The sequence below is a fragment of the Macrobrachium rosenbergii genome, chromosome 12, assembly GCF_040412425.1.
Source record: "Macrobrachium rosenbergii isolate ZJJX-2024 chromosome 12, ASM4041242v1, whole genome shotgun sequence".
In the NCBI taxonomy this organism is placed as follows: domain Eukaryota; kingdom Metazoa; phylum Arthropoda; class Malacostraca; order Decapoda; family Palaemonidae; genus Macrobrachium; species Macrobrachium rosenbergii.
This window is the reverse complement of record NC_089752.1, coordinates 9638001-9648000: the sequence shown is the minus strand read 5'-3', so window position 1 is coordinate 9648000 and position 10000 is coordinate 9638001. Positions and strand designations below refer to the sequence as shown.

The window sequence follows — 10000 nt, the reverse complement described above, 5'->3', positions numbered from 1 at the left end:
AGTAGGTTATTTACAGTGAATCTAATCACTGCTCACTGCATCACGAATGAATAGAATTTAGAATTCACCCAGATATTAGAAGCCCAGTGAACTGGATTGTAATTAAATTTAAAGTTAAATGACGAGGGGACAAAAAAGAAAATGTTAATGTTATTACTATTATAAAACAGATTCTATGAATTTCTGGCACGTCCTTTTAGGCCCCTTGAAGCCTCATAATACCACAGCTGCCACACAGGAATTCAGAATTCGAGTCATTCGTATCATTTACTTTTATAAAGGGGAGTTCGACCTTGCTCTTCGTACAGTAATTAGTTCGGGCTGAATCTTTTTGAAAAGGAGTGTTGCTGTTACACAGAAAGGAATTCTGTTATTAGTTTTTAGTTTTCTGTAAAAGAAAACTATTGTGCCGGCTTTGTCTGTCCGTCAGCACTTTCAGCTGTCCGCCTCAGATCTTTTAAAACTACTGAGGCGAGGGCTGCCGTAAAGGAAGTTGATCATCCACCTCCAATCATCAAGCATACCAAATTGCAGCCCTGAAGCTCAGTAGTATTTATCTCATTAAAGGTTAAAGTCAGCCATAACCGCGCTTCTGTCAACGATATAGGCCAGGCCACTACCGGGCCGTGGTTAAAGTTTCATGGGCCGCGGCTCTTACAGCATTATACCGAGACCAGAACCTTCTTATGGGACACGTCCTCTTCGGCTTCCTCTTCTTCTTCTTCTTCACAGAGTAGAAGAAATTGAAAGAGGAAAAACATTGCCAACGACATCCGAAGACTTCATTAGATGACCGAATATGACGTGCGTGTTAACGCCGAGCGATCAAGCAGAGTCGGAAAGAAAATCATGGGTGCTTGAGACCGAAGAGTTTCTCCTTTATTGGAGACTACGAGATGATTACGTGTCCTTCGAACTGTCGCAGGGAGGACGGACGGACGGTCCTCTCCCTGTGATGAAAACACAAGACTCCGTCACTCGTCCCCTTGACAACATTCCAAACGGAACTGGGTTGACTGGGGTCATATTTTCCTTCGGGGTGGAGGGGTGGATGTGATAGGTGGGAGGTGGGGGAACTGCTGGGGAGGCCTAACGAGGATGATATATAAGTCACGGATGAGTAATGACATGATATTAAATTTTGGCCAGAGGGGGGCCTCTTGTTCCAGTATTTATTATTTCCCAGTCGTCTCGAGGAAATCTGGGGACTTCTAATTCTCCCTGCAACTGTTTCTCGCTTAATTCCCTACACGGCAACTCTCATTCTCTTGGCACATTACATCTAAGTGCAACGACCGATAGGAGCAGTCTACCTAATGCCTTTTTCTAGTTCGGGCTGGGGAAAAAACAAGACACATATTAAAAATGAGCCGAAGATTCTTCGGCGCAATTCAGTTTTCTGTACAGCCGCTACTGCGTATAATCACGGCCATCGAAAACAGATCTATCTTTCGGTGGTCTCGGTATGATGCAGTATGAGCCGCGGCCCACGAAACTTTAACCACGGCCTGGTGGCGGCCTATCTTATATCGTTGCCAGAATCATGATTATGGCTAACTTTAACCTTAAATAAAATAAAAAATACAGAGGCTAGCGGGCTGTAATTTGGTATAATTGATAACTGGAGCGTGGATGATCAACATACCATTTTCCAGCCCTCTAGCCTCAGTAGTTTTTAAGATCTGAGGGCGGACAGAAAAAGTGCGGACGGACAGACAAAGCCATCTCAACAGTCTTATTTTACAGAAAACTAACAAGAAAAGAAGAAAGGAAGAGGGATTGAACTTAACTACAAACGGCGCCACAGACCCTTCTGCCTCTCAGAAGGAAGACAGCTTCCAAGTGTCAGGAAAACAGAGGCAGGATGAGAATTCAGAAGCTTAATACCTGGAAAAAATAAAGGTTCGTTACACAATGCAATTCGATTTGCTATGTTTTGTTTATTTTAATGTATAACACGAAATTAGTCATCCCGGTACCTTGGTTAAGAAGTTCTGGCATAATTCTCCGATGGTTTTATTATTTCCACTTCCATTCTGTTTCCTTTAACCATTATTTACACTCTATTCGTCGTTCCGTCATTTCCTACATATTAGTGCAATTTCATTCACTTCCTTTAGCAATAATTGGCTCGTCATATTTCTACATATTAGTACGATTTTATTCACTTCCTTTCGCAATAATATTAGCACGATCTTATTCACTTCATTTCGCAATAATATTAATACGATCTCATTCACTTTCTTTCGCAATAACTTGCTCGTCATATTTCTACGTATTAGTACGATTTCATTCACTTCCTTTCGCAATAATATTAGTAAGATCTTATTCTTCCTTTCACAATAACTGGCCCGTCATATTTTCATATTAGTACGATTCATTCACTCTCTTCGCAATACCTGGCCCGTCATATTTCTATGTTGAGCGTTGAAAGCAATCTTATCTACTTCCTTTTTCGCAATAACTGGTCTGTCATATTTCTGCTATTATCAGTACGATCTTATTCAATTTCTTTCGCAACAACTGGCCTGTCATATTTCTACATATCAGTACGATCTTATTCTACTTCCTTTCGCAATAACTGGCCCGTCATATTTCTACATATTAGCACGATCTTATTCACTTCCTTTCGCAATAACTGGCCCGTCATATTTCTACATATTAGTACGATCTTATTCACTTCCTTTCGCAATAACTGGCCCGTCATATTTCTACATATTAGTACGATCTTATTCACTTCCTTTCGCAGTAACTGGCCCGTCATATTTCCACATATTAGTACGATCTTATTCACTTCCTTTCGCAATAACTGGCCCGTCATATTTCTACATATTAGTACGATCTTATTCACTTCCTTTCGCAATAACTGGCCCGTCATATTTCTACATATTAGTACGATCTTATTCACTTCCTTTCGCAATACCTGGCCCGTCATATTTCTACATATTAGTACGATCTTATTCACTTCCTTTCGCAATACCTGGCCCGTCATATTTCTACGTATTAGTACGATTTTATTCACTTCCTTTCGCAATAATATTAGTAAGATCTTATTCTTCCTTTCGCAATAACTGGCCCGTCATATTTCTACATATTAGTACGATCTTATTCACTTCCTTTCGCAATAACTGGCCCGTCATATTTCTACATATTAGTACAATCTTATTCACTTCCTTTCGCAATAACTGGCCCGTCATATTTCTACATATTAGTACGATCTTATTCACTTCCTTTCGCAATAACTGGCCCGTCATATTTCAACATATTAGTACAATCTTATTTACTTCCTTTCGCAATAACTGGCCCGTCATATTTCTACATATTAGTACATTCTACATTTTAGTACAATCTTATTCACTTCCTTTCGCAATAACTGGCCCGTCATATTTCTACATATTAGTAGGATCTTATTCACTTCCTTTTGCAATAACTGGCTGCTTCCCCTTCAACCCCGTATCAAATGTCACTATAATAACCTCGATTCTCCCTCATTTCCGCAAAAGAACGTAATTAATCTATTCATTATCCACCGTCCTCTCTCCCCGGACTCTCAATAATATCATCAGAATCGGGGACACTTTATTATTTTTATCTTTCGTGATTTTATTTACTTACCTTTCCCTCATTCGCATATTTACATATTTGCTCACTCATATTTATTCACATATTTAATTACGCATCTACTATTTGCTTTCTTAATCACTTCTTCGTTTGTTTACGCTCCAGTTTCGAAAAGTTTTGGCAGGAAATCAAACAAAGTGGAACCATACGATATTTCGGTTGAAGATTTTGCTTACAATTCTCTGGCTGGATAGTGTTTATAATATTTTTGTTGATTAGTATGTTTTTAGTACTCTGTCTTGCTTTCTTTAGTCGAAATTTAATTTGGTGGTGGATACTTCAGAGATAGATCAATAGTTCTTGATGGTTTAGTTTTTGAACTGAATTGCTATTTGTTAAAAGTTACATTATGACCGAAGAATGAGCGTAATTAATGTTATTCTATTTTCCGCAGGCCGCTGCACAAGAAGAGGCAACTTTCCTCTAAAGAAAAAGAATTAGCAGGAAAGATCCACATTAAGAATACTGTAGCATCCATCAAGTATAAGAGGATCATCAAATCACCTGAATTCGATTTTCACTTCACTGTTGTCAACCGGAATCAAGATATATTTTCAAAGGCGACTGGGGCGATGAGGAGACTTGAAAAGCTGAATATACACAGTTATAATAATCAGCCTTTGCTAACAATAAGATGAAGTCGAAATTCTCTTTTTGTCCCTGCAACAATGAGTATATTGAAACGTTCCTAAGAGACAAACTTTTGGTTGCTCTCAGTGTAACATCGTCGTCAAAATTAGCAACTGCTTCATCGCGCTTTGATCTCGTTGTGATTAGCATAATATTCATAATCGTCATCAGCGAAACAATAATATTAATAATTAGTAGTACGAGTAGTAAGACTAAATTCTAAGCGTGTGCATCCTTAACGACTAAATAAACACGTCATAATCGTTATTATTACTACGAGTAGCATCAAATACCGGTAAAGTTTTCTGTGAAAATGGAGTATAGAATTTTGGCCAAAGGCCAAGCACTGGGACCAATGAGGTCATTCAGCGCTGAACCGGAAATTGACAGTAAGAAGGTGCGAAAGGTGTAACAGGAGTAAAACCTCGCAGTTGCACTATGAATCAACTGTTAGGAGAGGGTGGAAAGTAAGATGAAAGAGAATATGAAAGGAGGTACAGTAAAAGGATCGAAAGGGGTTGCAGCTACAGGCCGAAGGGACGGTGCAAAGAACATTAAGCAATGCCTACAGTGCACAGCATGAGGTGCACTGACGGCACTAACCCCCTACGGAAAAAAGTTTTCTGTGTGAACTTTGTACTATGTTCATTAGTGTTACTGTCGTCTCTGTGATTGGTATGATTTTCTACAATAACTGCTTAATATTCTTACCCCGTTCGTCTTCCTGAGTTCTACCATGAACCACAGTTTCGTGCTAGGGAAAGTCCAGGGAAGAATATTATTAGTTTTAACATTTTTTTTCTTGACATAGATTGTCAATTTGTTTTGAGTTTATTGGGTCAGTTCTATACTGCTAAACGGATATATAAATAAATATAATAAAATAAAGGCTTTCATCATATAGAGCTCATCTACTGAATAATAATAACATTAATTTCACAAAACAATATGACACCTGGGACACATGGATGAACAGAAAGCATTATTAGTGTTGTGATTGCAGGCGTGTCTATTTTCCCACAGAGAGTCAATATTCCAGAACTGATCAAACATCAACCATCCAATCCAGCTGAATGAATTAATACTCATGATCTATCACAGGAAGAGGAAGAGGAAAAGAGAGAGAGAGAGAGAGAGAGAGAGAGAGAGAGAGAGAGAGAGAGAGAGAGAGAGAGAGAGAGCTTGGGCTGGATACCCGCACTTCCCAATTCCTTGATTCCAATTCATCCGGATGAAGGGAACCCGGTTACAGCAGTCACACACACCCCCCTCCTCCTACATCCCCCCTCCCCCGCCTCGCCCCCGTCATCGCACCGGAACACCCATAAACCCCTAAGGCCAAATAACAGTAGAAGATATCACACGCCTCGATCAGAAATTGATAGAATTATGTGAGAAACCATTCAAGCGTGCAAGCGATAATGGCCTGGTCTACTCAACATTTTAATTTGGGGGGTAGAATAAGTGGCGTTGTTAACGGAGAGAATGGGATGATCGGATTTGGGAGGGATGGATGGATGGTTTGCTGGGCCGCAGAGATGATTGGAACTGGCGAATGGGAGAAGGATTGAAGGAGATATGATTCAGTTGAAGAATTGGCCTCTAGCCTCGTCGAAGAATGATCTACTGATGCGGTTGTTACCTCAAGAATGACTCTGGTGATAAACTGTTTAAAATGTTGGCGCAGACCGAACACAAATTGAAACCGAAAATCAAATAGTTTTAAAAAATTCGTCTTCGGGAAGAAAGTTACGACCAACGAAAAAAAGAGGAACATTATTATGAACATATATACAAAAACATACAATCATATGCACATATATACACACACAATATACATTTATATATATATGCATATATATATATATTGTATATATATATATATATATATATATATATATATATATATATATATATATATATATATATATAATGTATTAAAATCCCATGAAAATGTCTGCTTTTAAATTTTGACTGGTTGCTGCTTTAATAAAACATTTCAGCTGGATTTCTCACTAACTCCCACACACGGCCCAAAATAGCCTTTCTCTCTGATATATATATATATATATATATATATATATATATATATATATATATATATTTATATATATATATATATATATATATATATATACATATACACATATAAATTTGAACAATGTATTAAAATCCCACGAAAATGTTTGCTTTTAAATTTTGACTGGTTGCTGATTTAATAAAACATTTAAGCTGGATCTCTCACCAACTCCCACACGCGGTCCAAAATAGCCTTTTTCTACGTCACACACGCACACACACACAAACACACACACACACACACACACACACACATATATATATATATATATATATATATATATATATATATATATATATATATATATATATATATATATATATATATATATATATATATATATATATATATATATCTAAACAATGTATTAAAATCCCATGAAAATATTTGCTTTTAAATTTTGACTGGTAACTGAATTAATAAAACATTTGAGCTGGATCTCTCACTGACTCCCACACACGGCCCAAAATAGCCTTTCTCTGCGTCCTTCTTTCAGAGAGGAAGAAAAAAAATGAAGGATAACACAGAGATAAGGCTAGTGACTCAGAAGCTTTTCATATTCTTCCTAAATATAAGCCCCTGTTGGTTATGACAACTACTAACATCAACAACTGAAGAATACTCATAGTAGCAAGAGTCTTGAAATGGAGAAACAAATCCACAGTTATAAATGGGTACAAATATATTTACAACTAAAGCTAAACAGGGAGCTTTCGAGAATCTGTTCGATTCACCTTTTCAAGATTGGAAAGGAAAATCGAACAGATTCTCGAAAATTTTAAAATGAAGCTAAACAGAGAACTTCCAATAATCTGTACGATTCACCTTTTCAAGACTGAAAAGGGGAATCGTACAGATTCTCGAAAGCTTTCTGTTTAGCTTCATTTTCAAGTATATATGTACCCATACATAACTGTGGATTTGTTTCTCAGTATCAACAGTGATATTCACGCCATTCTGACAATTAAATGAGCCGAAACATTCAGCTGTGTTATAGAGGAAAAGGATATGCAAGGAGTGAAAATAACTGATTGACAAGAAAGACTACATGAACAAGCTTTTCATTTTGACAGTGTGGTGAAAGAAATCTGTTGTTATCAGACAAACAATGGAAGCGCCTCTGATAATCAGATAATGAGATCCCCTTTGATTCTGAATAAAAGCGAATTAGTCTGATAAATTTTTTAAAGGCTGACATATTGTTTTGGCTTCTCACTTTAAGGAAAGTTCGATATAGAATGCGATTTACTGAATATTGTCGATTACATCTGTAACAAATGGAGCATAGGTAATACATCGAGGGAATAACTCGACATTAAATAAAATTAAGAATTTTTAATGACTAAACATGAACAGAATATCCATAACCTATGAACATTTCAATGCAAATTTGTTAACGAACGCCAGACACGTGAATTCATATGGTTATCACAGGCAGCTACGCTAACTTGAAAACGAATTGGGGGGGGGGGGGCTAGAGAAAAGAATGTAAGTTAGAACACAGGGGAAGCACCCCACCCTCTGGCACCTCATACCCCACCATGAAGTTGGATTGGATATCCCACCCCCCCACATCCCATACCCTCAACACAAACAAGCCCCCCCAAAAACAAAAACTGACAGAAGGAAATTGTAAAATGGCAGTGGTGTTATGGGGGGGGGAGAGAGAGAGAGAGAGAGAGAGAGAGAGAGAGAGAGAGAGAGAGAGAGAGAGAGAGAGAGCATTCCTCGCGACCTTCCCCCGTCAAGCCCTCTTAAAATTGGAGAGCAGCATCTCCCCTGATTTATTGGACAATCGTTTCTCTCGTTCCAGTTTTGGTAAGAAATGGATGTTGTTAAGCCCCTGACGTCCGCATATACACGGCTACAAGAATCGACTTGATCCCATCGCTCTCGAGAAAGCATGGGCGGAATTCTAGGGGTCAAGGCCTTCTCCTCTTTTATTGACAGGCAGGAAAAATGGAATTTATCGAGGGAAGGGCCTGCAGAGAAAATCAATGAGGGGCAAACGCGAACCATAAAGTATGATTATCATTTTTTTTAAAGTTATTTTTGAGAGTGTATGAGGTTAACGCTAAATGAATAATAATAATTGTGTGCATATTTCATTTCCTCCATGCATTTTTAGGACCGCCAAAGCGTGTGAACATTTACCCAGACAACAGTCGCACGGAAAACTATGAATATTCAGCAAAGAGATTTTAGTTTGACAAGATTTAATGACATTCATAAACCTAAAATCACCTCTACATCTAAAACTGTTTTAAAAGACCTGTGACACTAAAGGAATGTAGTGTCTGGTGGTGCAGAAATTAGTTCAGCTGGTATAATCAACGTATATCGAGTCATTTGTGAGTGACGTTCCTTAAATTCATTAGAAACATCTTCCTTGTGTTGGTTATACCGAACTGTCAGATGAACTGTGACATAGTGACAGAGTAACAAAAGAAAAAGCAGAACAGTCTCTGAAGCGGTACAGTAACCAGCAGATATATATATATACATATATATAGACAGACAATAAACGCCCGGTTACCTGGGCAACTTGTTAAGTAGTGATGTGCCGTAATAGACAAGAGAACGAGGCAATTTAATAAAAGGAAATACGACAGAAGGACGCGTTGCTGGACAGACAGGTAGATATTTGCAGGGAAACCATCAGGTACAATGACAGCTCCAATGGAAAGGACGGGGATGCGCACAACGAAGAGATACCAGATATTCAGAGGTAGATAAAAGAATGACAGGTATTAAGAGCTTCTCCAGTAAATGGACACAACTGAACTCATACATACATACTTACACACACACATACGCACATACATACATACATACATACATACATACATACATACATACACATATATCAAGTGACTGTACGATTATTCAGATATTTAGAGATAGATAAAAGAATGACAGATACTAAGAACTTCTCCAATAAATGGACGCATACATACATACATACATACACATATCATAATCTAACTGTATAATTATTCAGATATTTAGAGGTAGATAAAGAATAACTGATTAACAGATATTAAGAGCTTCTCCAATAAATGGACACAAATGAGCTCATACATACATACATTTATACATCCATACATACATACATTTATACATCCATACATACATACATGAATACATAAAGTAATTACATGAATATTCAGTGCATTAATTGAAATAGGTTCCCTGTGCCATTTTAAAGGCTGAAAACGGGTATTTTTTAATCTTGCACTAAATTACGTCGTTGATGCACCATATTAACTTGCCCGTACATCAACATACAATTACCCTGCAAAATGCTTTGGTAAGGCCCGGGATTAGATAATGAAGTCTCTCGCATATAATCAATTTTGCTTTTTTTTTTTTTTTTTTTTTTTACCTCGCGTATGCCGTTTACATTAATTCTTTTAGGAGATGGGTGACTTTCAAAAGCGAAAAATTCCCATTCACCTGCAGAAAATATACAATTCGCAAACCTAAAAGAAACTGATATTTACTTTTAATTTTTCCCATTTCATGTCTCGCCCACAAATGACAGATACTACACGTACTGTTTTCCTCGCATTCCGCGAGCTTGTATGCCCTTTTCCTTTTCAAATCTCCCCCGGGAATGAGAAAATACGAACGGCGCGTTATAAAATCTGGAGCGAAAAATCGCCGCTT

The 10000-nt window shown here is 37.7% G+C and overlaps 1 protein-coding gene and 1 long non-coding RNA gene across 3 annotated transcripts in view; one reads left to right on the top strand and one right to left on the bottom strand.

The window, feature by feature from the left end:
• Positions 1-5136, top strand: part of LOC136844206 (uncharacterized) — a 30446-nt gene extending 25310 nt beyond the window's left edge. For both annotated transcript variants that reach the window (XR_010854762.1, XR_010854761.1), the window contains exons 2-3: positions 1747-1902; positions 4016-5136. This is a non-coding gene — a long non-coding RNA (uncharacterized lncRNA). The remainder of the gene's footprint in view (positions 1-1746; positions 1903-4015) is intronic.
• LOC136844378 (zwei Ig domain protein zig-8-like) overlaps positions 1-10000 on the bottom strand; it is a 623526-nt gene that overhangs the window by 369138 nt on the left and 244388 nt on the right. The window lies entirely within an intron of this gene.